Here is a 14,698-nt window from a genome sequence, read left to right as displayed (position 1 = left end):
ACTTTACCATCTGAACCACCAGGGAAGCACTTAACAAAACTAGCTCAAATTCATAAACTGTAGCACAAATTCACAACTGTAGCACAAATTTACAACCAAGAAGCTCACACTGATACAGACAAGATATAGCAGGATTCCACTGCTACATGGATCCCTCCTGTTCTCCATTCACAGACATAATCACCTCCTTCCTCTTCCTACCCCCAACCCCTGGTACTGACCCCTGGCAACCATTAATGTTCTCCACTTCCTACCTCTGTCTTTTCAAGACAGTTCTATAAATGGAATCATTCGATATGTGACCTTTGGGGATTGGTTTCTTTCACTCAGAATAACTGCCTGAAGACTCAGCCCAGTTGTTTCATGTATCATTCATTTTTGTTGCTGAATAGGATTCCATGGTACACATGTGTCATCATTTAACACTTCACCTTTGAAGAATACCCGGACTATTTCCAGTTTGGGCTGGGACATTCATGTACAGGTTTCCGTATGAACATAAGTTGTCATTTTCCCTGGGATTAATGTCTAAGAGTGCTTTTGCTGGGTCATACAGTAACTGCTGTTTAGAGTCATAAGAAATCACTGCACTGTTTCCAGAGCGGCTGCAACAGTTTATATTCCTCCCCAGCAATGTGTGAGGGATGCAGTTTCCTCACATCCTCAGTGGTATTTGGTGTTCTTTTGTAATTCAGTCATTGCGACAGGTGTACAGTATTAACTTACTGTGGTTTTATCAATAATTTACTTTTCCCTAATGGAAAATGATGCCATTAGAGAAAAGCACCTCTTTTCAAGTATTTATTTGCTCTGTGATGAAATGTTTCTTCAAGTTTTTTGCCCATTTCCTAATTGGACTGCTTGGTTTATAAGCTACATTTTGAGTTATTTACATACTTTAGACACCAGTTTTTTTGCCAAGTTAAGTCTCTTGTAAAAATTTTCTCCTAGTCTATAACTTATCTTTTTATTCTCTTATACAGGTCTTTCATAGAACAAATGAGATCAAATTTATTGACTTATCCTTCTGTGGATTGTGCTTTTGGTAATACAGCCTAGTAACTCTTTATCTAGCCCTAGATCATAAAAATCTCATCCTGTTATTTTTTCTAAAACTCTTTTACTTTTATGTCTGTCATTTAAGTGCAAGTGATTCTTTTGGAGTTAACTTTATTTACACTATGAGTTTCAAGTCAATTTCATTATTTTATCTGTGAATGGCCAGTTGCCCCATTATCATTTGTTGAAATGGTTATCCTTCCCCCATTGAGTTGCTTTTGCCCTTTTGTTAAGTTCAATTTGTCAAAATTCTCTGCGGGTCTTTTTCTTGGGTCCATATTCAGTACCACTTAGTTATGTGTCACTGTTCTGGTTATAGTAAGACTTAATGAAAATAGTTATAAAAAAAATAGGTCATGCCAGTCTTCTACTTAAAAACCAAATTTCCAAGAGCTCCCTGTTGCACAGAAAAATGAAATCCTAAGTCCTTATCTAGACTCACAGAACCTTACAAAACCAGATCCCATGCAGCTTTTCACTTTGTACCTTATATTGCTCATGCCCAGGCTGCTATTCACTCCACCATCGGTCTGCTCTTTGTTTTCTGAGTACATCTTAGAAACTTTACCAGAATGCTCTTCCCCAAATTTTCATCATATTTTTTTTTTTTGTCATCAGTTCTTAACTTACCACCTCCCTTAAAAACCCATATGTACATATGGTCATTCAGTTCTGACAATATCCTAGAAGGTGTTATTATTGTCCTCATTTTATAAGTGAGAAAACTAAGGCACAGACACATTGACTATCTAACCAAGGTTACCCTTCATTTGAAACGGCAGTGCAAAGATTCAGCTCAGGCTGTTTATGCGCTTAGTCATGATACTAAAAAAAGAAGTGAATTAAAGACTGTTTTTGTTTTTTTTTTCTGTATGGCTTCTCTGATAGAGATTATGACAATTGCCAAAATCTTTATTACTTAGCACCTTTTATTTGATTACTTCTAGTTCTAGTTCCAAGGAAAAATATTGCTATCTCAGGAAAGGGTATGACACAGAACAAATTTTAAGAGAATTTCTTCAGTGTGACTCACTTGTGGGATAATTACAGGGCTGCCACATCTCTAGCTTTTCACTCGACTCCAGTGACCTAAACCCCAGATAAAGCATTCACTAAATTTCCCCTTCAAACTTAATTGGATCTTAACAACCTTAAGAGAGCTGACTATACTGTCTTCTAAAGATGTCCTTATATAAACATCATTTGGAAATCTGAAACAATTCAACTTTTGAAACCAGCTTCAAAATTTGAAACCAGACATAAACTTTAAAAAGCCCAAATGCATTTCTAAGTAAACATTTTCTGCTTTGATTGCCTTGCTCTGCTCCTCACTAAGCATCCTCAAAGTACTGCTTTTTCTCCCTTAAGCAAACTATAGAAATCTGAAAAATTAAAACATTTACTATTTATAAATTACTTCCGTAAATATTAGCAACCTGAAGTATGAATATGTCCTCAATCTTTCCTTCAACAGAAATGACACAGATTCACAGCAAAGAATCTCTGGCTGAAAAAATTAAAAAGCTCAGCTTCGTAAAGCAAACCTCTATGTACTTGCACATACTCACTGTTTGGAAGCAGCCAATATCTATTATTTATTTCTGCAATGTCTTTCCTTATCTCTAGAAAGTGCTTGGGGATTTCAATTCTATGATTGTGACTATGCAAAGTTAGGATATCCTGTATTTTATTCTATGAGACTCCTTTCTAATTTGGGGAAGAAATAACTTACATTTGATTCTCCTGTTCTTTACAACTATACTTGATCCCTGTGTCAGAAATAATAATGGCATAACAAAAGCAATCTTTCAGATCTGGGTAGACAGTTTTTGAATATTAAGCTTCCCAAAGATATGGGCTTCTCAAATCTGAGAATTTTTTTAAAAAGTGCTGCTAAGTCACTTCAGTCATGTCCGACTCTGTGCGACCCCATAGACGGCAGCCCACCAGGCTCCCCCATCCCTGGGATTCTCCAGGCAAGAATACTGGAGTGGGTTGCCATTTCCCTCTCCAGTGCATGAAAGGGAAAAGTGAAAGTGAAGTCGCTCAGTCGTGTCCGACTCTTCGCGACCCCATGGACTGTAGCCTACCAGGCTCCTCCGTCCATGGGATTTTCCAGGCAAGAGTACTCACAATAAATCAATCTCAGCACCTTCCCAAGGGTTCCTCATAAATGGCTTTTGACGAGGCCTCATCATTTTCCATGCAATAAAGGAAAAAGGTGTGATAGAAGGAATAGGGGTGAGGGAACAGCTATAAAAACCACAATCCCCCCCCAAAACAGATTTAGTCAGAAGAGAATAAAACATTCTGTTGGATACTCTAATAAGCAGCTATGTAAGAAAAAAAAAAAACTTAAAAGTTAACCTCAGACATTAATGGAAAGTTCATTGCATCAGGAAGAAAATGAATTCCCATACAGTATTAACTTCATATATTAAAATGAATTGAAGAAACTTGTTATTCAAAAACAAAGAATGGCCTTTGGGAAACTCTGCTGCCTAAAACGGAGAAGGCAATGGCACCCCACTCCAGTACTCTTGCCTGGAAAATCCCATGGACGGAGGAGCCTGGTAGGCTACAGTCCATGGGGTCGCTAAGAGTCGGACACGGCTGAGCGACTTCACTTTCACTTTTCCCTTTCATGCACTGGAGAAGGAAATGGCAATCCACTCCAGTATTCTTGCCTGGGGAATCCCAAGGACGGCGGAGCCTGATGGGCTGCCGTCTATGGGGTCGCACAGAGTCGGACACGACTGAAGCGACTTAGCAGCAGCAGCAGCAGCAGCAGCTGCCTAAAAGGATTTAATGGTCAAAGCTTGTCTGGATATTATCATGAATTAAACTAATGAGAGGATGAAGATATTGTTAACAGGAGAGGAGCTCTCCTGAAATGCTAACCTTGCCATTTCTGTCATATGATGAGAAATCAATGTCCAAATAAAATGTGCAGCTAAAGCTATTACAGAAAATAAATGCCACAGAATTTATGGAGATAGCTTTTTCCAAAGCAAAAACATACTCAGGGTGGTAGGGTGGAGAAAGAGAAAAACACTCTGGAGAAGAGAATGACAACCCACTCCAGTATCCTTGCCTGGAGAATTCCATGGACAGAGGACATATTGTGTCACAAATAGAAATGAAATTCAGGCCCTGAGAATAAATTGGGAAGAATCAAAATGTAATGTTCAGTCATTTGCATATTGTGAGCCAAAATACATATACCTTTATATACATACACAAACGCATATATACACACACATACACTTGTGCATAGATGTATAAATTTTAAATGCATACTTTATTCAATATTTTACAGTATAATATATAAAGGATACATGTATATTTTTGGAAAAAAAGATCAGGAAACAGTAGAACAAACTATCTGGCCATCAATATCCAAAATCAAAATAATGTACATGTAACTTTAAAAAGCATGAGAGAAGGACCATATAAAAAAGCTTAAACATGACCCTTCCTATTTTTCCTTAAAAAAAAAAAAAGTAATCTAAGAACAATGATCTACATGACATCCATAAAAGGAAAGCCCCAGAAATAAGAGTTTGAAAGTATGACTAAGAGAGAGTCTTCTGTTGAGGAAAGAGGTGTCTTTATATTGCAGATGTTAGCTGTGAAAGGAAGTAGAAGAGAAAACTCCATGACAACTATAAGAATACAACAAAAAAAAATTGTTCTACTCTGGGAGGTTGTTTTCCTCAGTTGTGCTATGAAATGGGGTCTCCAGAGAGGGCAGGGTGGGAGAGAAGGGGAGTGGGAAGTTGGTTATGGAAAAAAAAAAAAATCAGAGTATGATTAAACAAAGAAGAGGGACAGATTATTGGAAAAGAATTGGTATTTTGGCAGCAACTTAGAACCGTATAAAATAATTTCAGGTCTTTAAAAAACCCACGCCCTTAGGGTTAAACTAGAATGACAAATTAATTTTAAAATTATTAAATGCATGTTTACTAATTTATTCGGTGGATATAGCTCATAAAGACTGACGAACTTGCAGACACTGAAGCATCAACTTTCAGGACAAAGCTGAGAACTAGGTCCATGAAACAATAGCCTCCTAAGACTGCCACTACCCTGGATGAGGTCTCCATTCCATTGGTGTCCACCTGCAATGTTTTATACAAAAGGTACTTGAGAATTTATGAAGCAGCTTCTGGGGAAAAGTGGTGAAAGAAAGAGTAAGATAGGAAAGAGGATAGTAGATACCTTCTACAAGCATCAAAACTTTCGGGCATCATTTCAGCTCAGTTCAGCTGCTCAGTCGTGTCCGACTCTTTGAAACCCCATGAACCGCAGGCATGCCAGGCGTCCCTGTCTATCACCAACTCCCAGAGTTTACCCAAACTCGTGTCCATTGAGTCGGTGATGCCATCCAACCATTTCATCCTCTGTCATCCCTTTCTCCTCCTGCCCTCAATCTTTCCCAGCATCAGGGTCTTTTCCAATGAGTCAGCTCTTCGCATCAGGTGGCCAAAGTATTAGAGTTTCAGCTTCAACATCAGTCCTTCCAATGAAAACCCAGGACTGATCTCCTTTAGGATGGACTGGGTGGATCTCCTTGCAGTCCAAGGGACTCTCAAGAGTCTTCTCCAACACCACAGTTCAAAAGCATCAATTCTTCAGCACTCAGCTTTCTTCACAGTCCAACTCTCACATCCATACATGCCTACTGGAAAAACCATAGCCTTGACTAGATTGACCTTTGTTGGCAAAGTAATGTCTCTGCTTTTTAATATGCTGTCTAAATTGGTCATAACTTTCCTTCCAAGGAGTAAGTGTCTTTTAATTTCATGGCTGCAATCATCATCTGCGGGGATTTTGGAGCCCAGAAAAATACAGTCTGACACTGTTTCCACTGTTTCCCCATCTATTTGCCATGAAGTGATGGGACCGGATGCCATGATCTTAGTTTTCTGAATGTTGAGCTTTAAGCCAACTTTTTCATGCTCCTCTTTCTTTTTTTTTTTTTTCCCACTCTCCTCTTTCATTTTCATCAAGAGGCTCTTTAGTTCTTCTTCACTTTCTGCCATAAGGGTGGTATCATCTGCATATCTGAGGTTACTGATATTTCTCCTGGCAATCTTGATACCAGCTTGTGCTTCTTCCAGCGCAGCATTTCTCATGATGTACTCTGCATATAAGTTAAATAAGCAGAGTGACAATATACAGCCTTAATGTACTCCTTTTCCTATTTGGAACCAGTCTGTTGTTCCATGTTGAGTTCTAACTGTTGCTTCCTGACCTGAACACAGGTTTCTAAAGAGGCAGGTCAGGTGGTCTGCTATTCCCATCGCTTTAAGAATTTTCCACAATTTATTGTGATCCACACAGTCAAAGGCTTTAGCATAGTCAATAAAGCTGAAATAGATCTCTAAATATCATGAAGTATAATAAAAGAGTATGCCAATTTTCATGGATTGATACTCTTATTTAATTAATGAAACTGACTTAGATCAAAATGCATGTAGTGACTATCTTTTCTTTTTCTTCTTCATTTTATTTAACATTCCAAAATTTTTCAAAGTGCATGTCTATAATTTGAATACGAAACAATCATTTAAAAATTCTAGCACAGATCTGCGGAGAAGGCAATGGCACCCCACTCCAGTACTCTTGCCTGGAAAATCCCATGGACAGAGGAGCCTGGTAGGCTGCAGTCCAAGGGGTAGTGAAGAGTTGGACATGACTGAGAGACTTCACTTTCACTTTTCACTTTCATGCATTGGAGAAGGAAATGGCAACCCACTCCAGTATTCTTGCCTGAAGAATCCCAGGGACGGTGGAGCCTGGTGGACTGCCGTCTATGGGGTCGCAGAGTCGGACACGACTAAAGCGACTTAGCAGCAGCAGCGGCGGCGGCGGCGGCGGCGGCGGCGGCGGCGGCGGCGGCGGCGGCGGCGGCGGCAGCAGCACAGATCTGACTTGACTGGCATTAGCATGAACACATTTTTAGAAGGATTTAAAATCTTCTCATTTTTCTATAGGGAATCATATTGATGATACTGGGATGGAGTTTCTTCCTCTTTAATTCAGAGAAGAGACTACAGGTGCTATAAAGATGGGCTCTTCTGATAAAATAATGTGGCAAAGCCAATCTCTGGAGTATAACTCAATTACAGGGATCGCATACATGAAGAGGCATATATAGACAAATACTACATTTAATCTTCGGCCTACCTAATGATTTGGAAAACCTGAAAGTGTTCTATTGTTGATTCCTTTGATACTCCTAGAACTAATGTCTTTTCATAATTGACACACCTTTTTAAAATATTTTTCCCTTTACTGTTTTAAAACTAGCATAAAAAATAGAACTTTTTATTTTATTCCTCTCAGTAAAAATTACAGAGATTGCTATTCTTGCTACAAAGTATCCTTCAATTCAATGCCCCCAAACTTCCTTCTAAGCAAAAGGCCTGTTTCTGAAATACAGGCCTACTTTCAATGTTATAAAAAATCTAAGCAGAGGAAGCCAAATTTGGGCCTTACCAAATTCAAATCTTTTCCTTACAAAGAATAACATTACATCACCCATTCTTCGCCAGCAAAAATATTCTTACATATCTTTCACCTCTTTTTTTAAAAGGGTGCATTGGATTTTATATAATTTTACTTCAACGATGTTGATTTTCAGTGATGAAAAGACATTTAAAATACCCATTGAGAGAAGCAAATTTACAAAAAGAAAAGGTAAGTGACCTAGAATTGTCCCACAGGACTTTGTTTCTAACAGTACTGCAGCACTTACCACACTGAGCTGTGGTTTGTTTTGCATTATTTATCTTTCCCAATTCAACATGAGAGTTGGGAGAAGGCAAAAAATATACTTGACTCGTCTTTGTACCCAAACTAGCAAAGGGACTGAAATGTAGTTATAATAATTGATCTAAAATTTTCAGAGGCAATTTCAGGTACTCCATATTCAGAGACCCCGTATGACTCCATAGTCCATATGACTCCATCTTCAGAGAATCTATCAGATCACAAATTGGTATTAATATTCTACTTAAAATTCTTTTAACATCTCTTAAACCAGTTCACATAATGGCACAAGGCTCCCTTTCCCTCTCTTCTACATGCTGAACTCCTACATATCCTTCAAAAGCCAATACTGTACCCTGTACACAGTACATGTTTGTACTGTGGGTTCGATCCCTGGGTCAGAAAGACCCCCTGAAGGATGGCAATGGCAATCCACTCCAGTACTCTTGCCTGGAGAATCCCATGGACAGAGGAGCCTGGAAGACTGTAGTTCATAGGGTCACACAGAGTCAGACATGACTGAAGCGACTTAGCATGCATGATTTCTCAGTTGTTTGAAGTGATTTTGATGTGAATTTTGGGGAACTGGACAAAGCACAATTAACTGCCAAAGTCTGTTACTAATTTAGTTTTAAGGTGGCTCAATAAGATCAGAATCTACAATCTCATGAAAGCAAATGGAAAGAAAAAGGCAAGCAAAATACAGTCTATCACCCTTTTGCTATAAGTCTTCCATGGTTAAGTGGAACTCACAATCATCCGGCTATTTTTTTTAGACTATGCCTTTAATCAGTGGTCTCTGATTTCACAGAATACAATTTTCCATGGACTGAGGTGGGGGGAGCAATTTGGGGATGATTCAAGTATATTTTATTTATTGCGTACATTATTTCTATTATTATTGCATCAGCTCCACCTCAGATCATCAGGCATTAGATCCTGGAGGCTGGAAACCCCTGTGCTAAACAATAGTCACATTGGATGTTGAACGCTTCCAACTTTTATTTCAGGGAGTAATGATCAAAGCTCTGGACCAATTTACTCCACCAATTTGCTGATGTCTAACTTTTATCCCTCAGGCTGAATTAATGAAAATGAAGTTAGCAGGATTACAAGCTTGCTACCTTCAGCAAGATGGAAGGAAAAATTGTATGAATTATCAGTATACATTAGCATTATACTTTCAAAATATATGTTCATGGAATTGATCACTCATTATTAAAAGAGCTTTTCTGGTATTTAAAGAACTGATTAATTGTAAGAAGTATTTTTTTAAAAACATTGTTCATTTAGTTCTTAGTTTATCATTTCAGTCCATTTTTCACATGTGAATAAGATGGAAAACTCAAAAAAGAAAAAGAAATAGCATATACTCATCATCTTAAACTATGTTACAAAAACTTAATACATTATAATGTTTAACCATAAAAAAGTATTTTATTGATATATCTCACAATTTAAAGAGTTTAATATTTTTAAACATTTGTTTATTTGGCTGAGAGCTATATCATATATGTTACTATTTGGTGTTTTATTCTGATTTCAACAGCATTTACTTTTACTTTTGGTCACTGAGTTTTGATCTTTGGTTCCATTCTTTCTAAATTCACTTTAGTATTTTAATCCTTAATGTTACCCAAAACATGTTCATATATGCCATATTCTGTTTAAAAAAAAGAAAAATCACTTAGGAAAAGCTTTAATTATCTACCTCACAGAAGGTAAAAATATAGAAGGCCCCAGAGTAATACTCATTTTCTCAAGTTATACACACTATACATAAAGTCTAACTTGGTAGGAACATTACTATAAAATATAACTATACATAAAATATTGTTTATTAATTAAAAAATAACTATCAAGTCACAAGTCTCTTAAGTTTTACCCACTCTCATAATTTACACAGCTTACCTTTACTCTTTGACAAATTCATTTCTTACAGCTATTTCCTACATGTTCTCATTGCATTTCTAACTTCCTTTAAAAACCCAGAGCAGTACAACTTTTATTGGTATATCAGTTCTTGGGACAGTGTTTCTAGCTGTTAGATCTAAATCTAGTAATAAGACAAGTGAAGAGTGAAAGTATTAGTTGCTCATTTGTGTCTGACTCTTTGCAATCCACAGACTGTAGTCTGCCAGGCTCCTCTGCCCATGGAATTCTCCAGGCAAGAATACTGAAGTGGGTAGCCATTCTCTTCCCCAGGGGATTGTCCCAACCCAGGGATGGAACCTGGGTCTCCTGCACTGTAGGCGGATTCTTTACTTTTCAGCAAATAAAAAAGAGTACAACCAATCAAAATCAGATCTGATATCCAGAGACTCCAGAAGAAATATATAGAATATACTTGAACATTTTAAGCAATACCAAACATTCTAAGAAACAGAAATGGGGACTGAGTTGTTTTACTAAGTAGAACAATTACACTGGTGTACATCAACACAGTCTTCTAAGTTGTAACTACGTTCTGTATCTCTATTCCTTGTCTTTCCAACCTCAGTTGTGATCACTGTCTACAAGATCATATGTTTAAGTCAGTAAATACACAGCAAAGAGTTTCACATAAAAAGGCAGATATAAGATGTAGACATGGCACAGTGTCCTACTTCACAAGATACTGTGAAAAAATGGAACCTTGGAAAATACGACACATTTCATGAAAAAATGGAAGTTACATAAAAAATAAGGGCAAACAAAATAAGGAAATCTTATGAGAAAGCATCATTTGGTACACATCATACAGATGTCACAGGAAAGGAACTGATTTTTAGTGGTGGTGTAGTAGTTGGGGGCTGGATCCAACAAGCAGTGAGGATGAGCCAGTAGTGGAAAAAAAAGAAAAAGAAAAAGAAAACAGTCATAGAAAATTATTTTAAATTTCCATCTACGTTATGTTCTGTTATGTTATGTTTTGAGTCATCATTTACATCTGTATACAAAGAGCCACAGTTACTTCTAGACAAAAAAACATAAAATTGATAACACAAAAAGGGCACCATTACAATTTTAAAAAATTGGACTCTTCCTGGCCAATCTTATTTTAATGGTATCATCATACAAAAGAAAGAAAATTATGTGGAACAATTGAAAAAATATTCCTCTGTCATAAACTTTGAAATATAACATTATAATGAAAAAGAGTCTCAGGAGAGATTTTGGGGAAAAAGATGTATTCTTCAATAATAATTTAACTTGGCCTGAATTCATAAGAATATCCCTTAGTTTTGCAAATTGCCTCCAATTTGCCAAGAGCCATTCTTTTATGCTGGCTTAAAATAAGCAAAGATTACACAAGTACCATGTGCCATCCTAAATAAGGAAAGAGGAAAAAAACAAGTACAATATGGTATTTAAACAGCTGTGTGAAGATCACTGGTTAAAACAAGAATCATTTTTTCAGCTGAGCTTGTTATGCTTCATTTTGCTAAATATAAACTAGTGCATCATTAAATTAACCACTGATTTGTAGACCAAAGCCCAGAGCCCCACCTGCAAATAATCCAATAAACATAATAATTTTTCAAATGCTAGTTAAACGGTCATAATTTGGGACTGAAAATGTGGAGAAAGAAGGAAAAGATGCAGAAATTATTTTGTGACTATAATGAGCAAATTGCAATTGTTTTCATTTTTTGCAGTTTTATTTGAGTGAGCCAACAATATACAACAAATAATACTTCTGTAAATACTCTAGTAAGGATTTCACACCAGTCAATTAGTGCAGATTACTGAAAAAACTCAATCTTTCGGAAACAAAAATTTTACATACTATGCAGTCAGTCTAGCGAGCATTGCAACTACGTGAGCTTGAACCAGTTGATAACATAGAGGAAAACAGAGCGTTAAGTTTAAAATAATTTTACTTCAAAAGGTCCATGAGGCACCCTCTAATGTATTAGAGGAGTTAATTCACTATGTGGTAATTCATTGACCAAAAAGTTAGTACTTATTCACATAGACTCATTTTAGTCTCCTCTTTCCATTATGTTAGATGATTTTATTTCTCTACAAAGTAAATGAAACATTGTAGTAAAATATGTGATTAAGCAAATACATTCAAAAGATAACAAATATTCATTTTTTTCAGAGCCATTGTGTCATATAAACCTATTCAGAGAAATTCTTTAAGTGAGATTCATGTAGCCCTCCATCATCCACCAAAAAAGTTCAACAGAGGGAATTGGGGGAGGAGGGTCCGTGTATTTGGATGGAAAAGAAATCATACGTTTATTTTCACTCACATCTAACTAAATGTTTAAATTTCCCTCTGTTAAGAAGGCAGACAAAAAATGATGATAGTATTAGACTAACTGTGATCAATAGAAATCAGAGATAATTTGAAATACTGTTATACTCATCACTAATTCCAAAACTGAAATACTTATTAGTAATACTAATTTTTATTTATCATTACTATAGATACATTACTATACTGGAGATTTTAAAATATTTTGTTGACTATATTTCAACTTAATTGACTTGCATAATCCTATGCAATCTATTGGATTTAAAAACATTGTGACATCCACAGACTTCAGATTGCAAAGGATTCTACTATGTCTCAAAAAAAAAAAACAAAAAAAAACAACTGTTAACCATGTCTGATTTTTAATCTAACAAGAAAAAGAGTAAGAAGGCAAGATATCCTGGAGATTAGAATTATACTTTGTGTAAATTTTTGTTTTTGTTTAGTTTTACTTACTTTTTAATCCCAAGAGAACCAGTATTCTAGCTGAAGCCCATCAAATAAATACTGCTTTTTAAGCATTAACAAACACCTTCCTCTTCCACCTCTCATTGGTGCTATGAAATGCTCTTTGGTTTAAAAGTTTACAGTAATAATGGGAAAAGTATGAATCTTTTGCCCTTACTTACTCATTTTAAAAATAACTTCAAGGTGTACTAGATTATGATAGCAGATTGTTTATAACCCTGACAGTATAGTGCTTTCCATGCCAGGTGAATGTAAACAGCTTCTTGTAATCCTGGCTGATAGATATAAGGAGGGGAAGGATTTGTAAAATCAATCGCTGTATACTGAGGATTAGAGATGAGGATGACTAGTTCTCCAAAAAAGATCACATCTGGAACAGTAGTGCAGTTGAAAGCACAACCGGATTAAACTTACAATAAAACAACTTTCAAGGCCCATTCTCCTTTTGCACAAGCCAAGAAGGTGAGTAAAATGAGGATGTGATTTAAAAAAAAAATCTCTATTTTTGAATTTCTCACATATTTCATGATGGCTCCAATCTCTACAATTCCTGTGACACAGTACTTTTTGATTACTCTGCTAGATGGGAGAACATTTCCAGGACTTTCACCTGGCCCCCTCCCACAATATCCTTCATTCTATGAGTCAGACACAATATAGTATTCTGCAGGGTAAACATTGAACAACTAGGACAATGGCCACAAGGTAGATACACAGACTCCCTGGAACTACAGTGAGATGAACTCAACCTAGAGAGGGAAGCAGGGAAATACATTCATCATCCGTTCACCATTTTTCCAATGTGTCATTTTCCTAGAAACAATAGTAGTTTTGTTTCCCTCATAAGATTAGCTTCAAATAAGGGTTATGTCTAGTAATCCTTAAAAGAGCTGAGAACATCCTTTTTTATAATGTTCAATCAGTCTGGTAAATAACTGAGATCCCGCTGGGAATAACCTGAGGGAAGATCTTCAGTATACATTTATAGCAATAGCAACAGCTTATTCGCAGAGGTATCTAACTCTCCTATCTTAGTTAAGGATTGTGGACTTGTGAACTGGCTTAGGTGTGGAAATTTAAAAGACCATGATGCTCCATGATGGTGAATGAATTCAGGTTTCTGGTCATGTGACCCAACAGTTTCTATGCCCTAAGTAACTTCATGGCAGATAGATGGCCAAACAGTGGAAACAGTGGCTGACTTTATTTTTCTGGGCTCCAAAATCACTGCAGATGGTGACTGCAGCCATGAAATTAAAAAACGCTTACTCCTTGGAAAGAAAGTTATGACCAACTTAGACAGCATATTAAAAAGCAGAGACATTACTTTGCCAATAAAGGTCTGTCTAGTCAAGGCTATGGTTTTTCCAGTGGTTATGTATGGATGTGAGAGTTAGACTGTGAAGAAAGCTGAGCGCTGAAGAATTGATGCTTTTGAACTATGGTGTTGGAGAAGACTCTTGAGAGTCCCTTGGACTACAAGGAGATCCAACCAGTCCATCCTAAAGGAGATCAGTCCTGGGTGTACATTGGAAGGACGGATGTTGAAGCTGAAACTCCAATACTTTGGCCACCTGATGCGAAGTGCTGACTCATTGGAAAAGACCCTGGTGCTGGGAAGGATTAGGGGCAGGAGGAGAAGGGGACGACAGAGGATGAAATGGTTGGATGGCATCACCGACTCAATGGACATGAGTTTGACTAAACTCCAGGAGTTGGTGATGGACAGGGAGGCCTGGCGTGCTGCGGCTCATGAGGTCGCAAAGAGTCGGACACGACTGAGCGACTGAACTGAACTGAAATGTATACTTTAAAGGTTTAGCCACCACTAATGATAACAACCCTGGGGTCACAAAATTCTGATTGTCACTTTGGCTCTTCTGCCCATTACAGTAACTGTACCCACTTTTCCTCTGACAGTTATACCTAGACACACAGGCTCTGTCACTAAAGGAGACTATGATTCCATTTAAAGTGAAAGTGAAGTCATCGAGTCGTGTCCAACTCTTTGCGAACCCATGGACTGTAGTCTACCAGGTTCCTCTGTCCATGGGATGATATTCCAGGCAAGAATACTGGAGTGGGTTGCCATTTCCTTCTCCAGGAGATCTTCCCAACCCAGGGATTGAACCCCAGTCTCCCACA

General features: G+C 37.3%; 1 protein-coding gene and 1 long non-coding RNA gene across 18 annotated transcripts in view; both read right to left on the bottom strand.

Moving 5' to 3' along the window:
* IMMP2L (inner mitochondrial membrane peptidase subunit 2) overlaps nt 1-14,698 on the bottom strand; it is a 917,103-nt gene that overhangs the window by 658,657 nt on the left and 243,748 nt on the right. The window lies entirely within an intron of this gene.
* On the bottom strand, nt 1,912-5,800 carry LOC145524606 (uncharacterized). Its single transcript, XR_014067708.1, has 2 exons — nt 5,350-5,800; nt 1,912-2,978 (listed from the first exon to the last, which is right to left on the bottom strand). It is a non-coding gene; the product is annotated as an uncharacterized LOC145524606 (long non-coding RNA).

The sequence above is a fragment of the Giraffa tippelskirchi genome, chromosome 10 (assembly GCF_054371585.1).
Source record: "Giraffa tippelskirchi isolate mGirTip1 chromosome 10, T2T-mGirTip1v1.2.pri, whole genome shotgun sequence".
NCBI classification, from domain to species: domain Eukaryota; kingdom Metazoa; phylum Chordata; class Mammalia; order Artiodactyla; family Giraffidae; genus Giraffa; species Giraffa tippelskirchi.
Note: the sequence above shows the minus strand (reverse complement) of the source record. Positions and strands in the feature narration are given on the sequence as shown.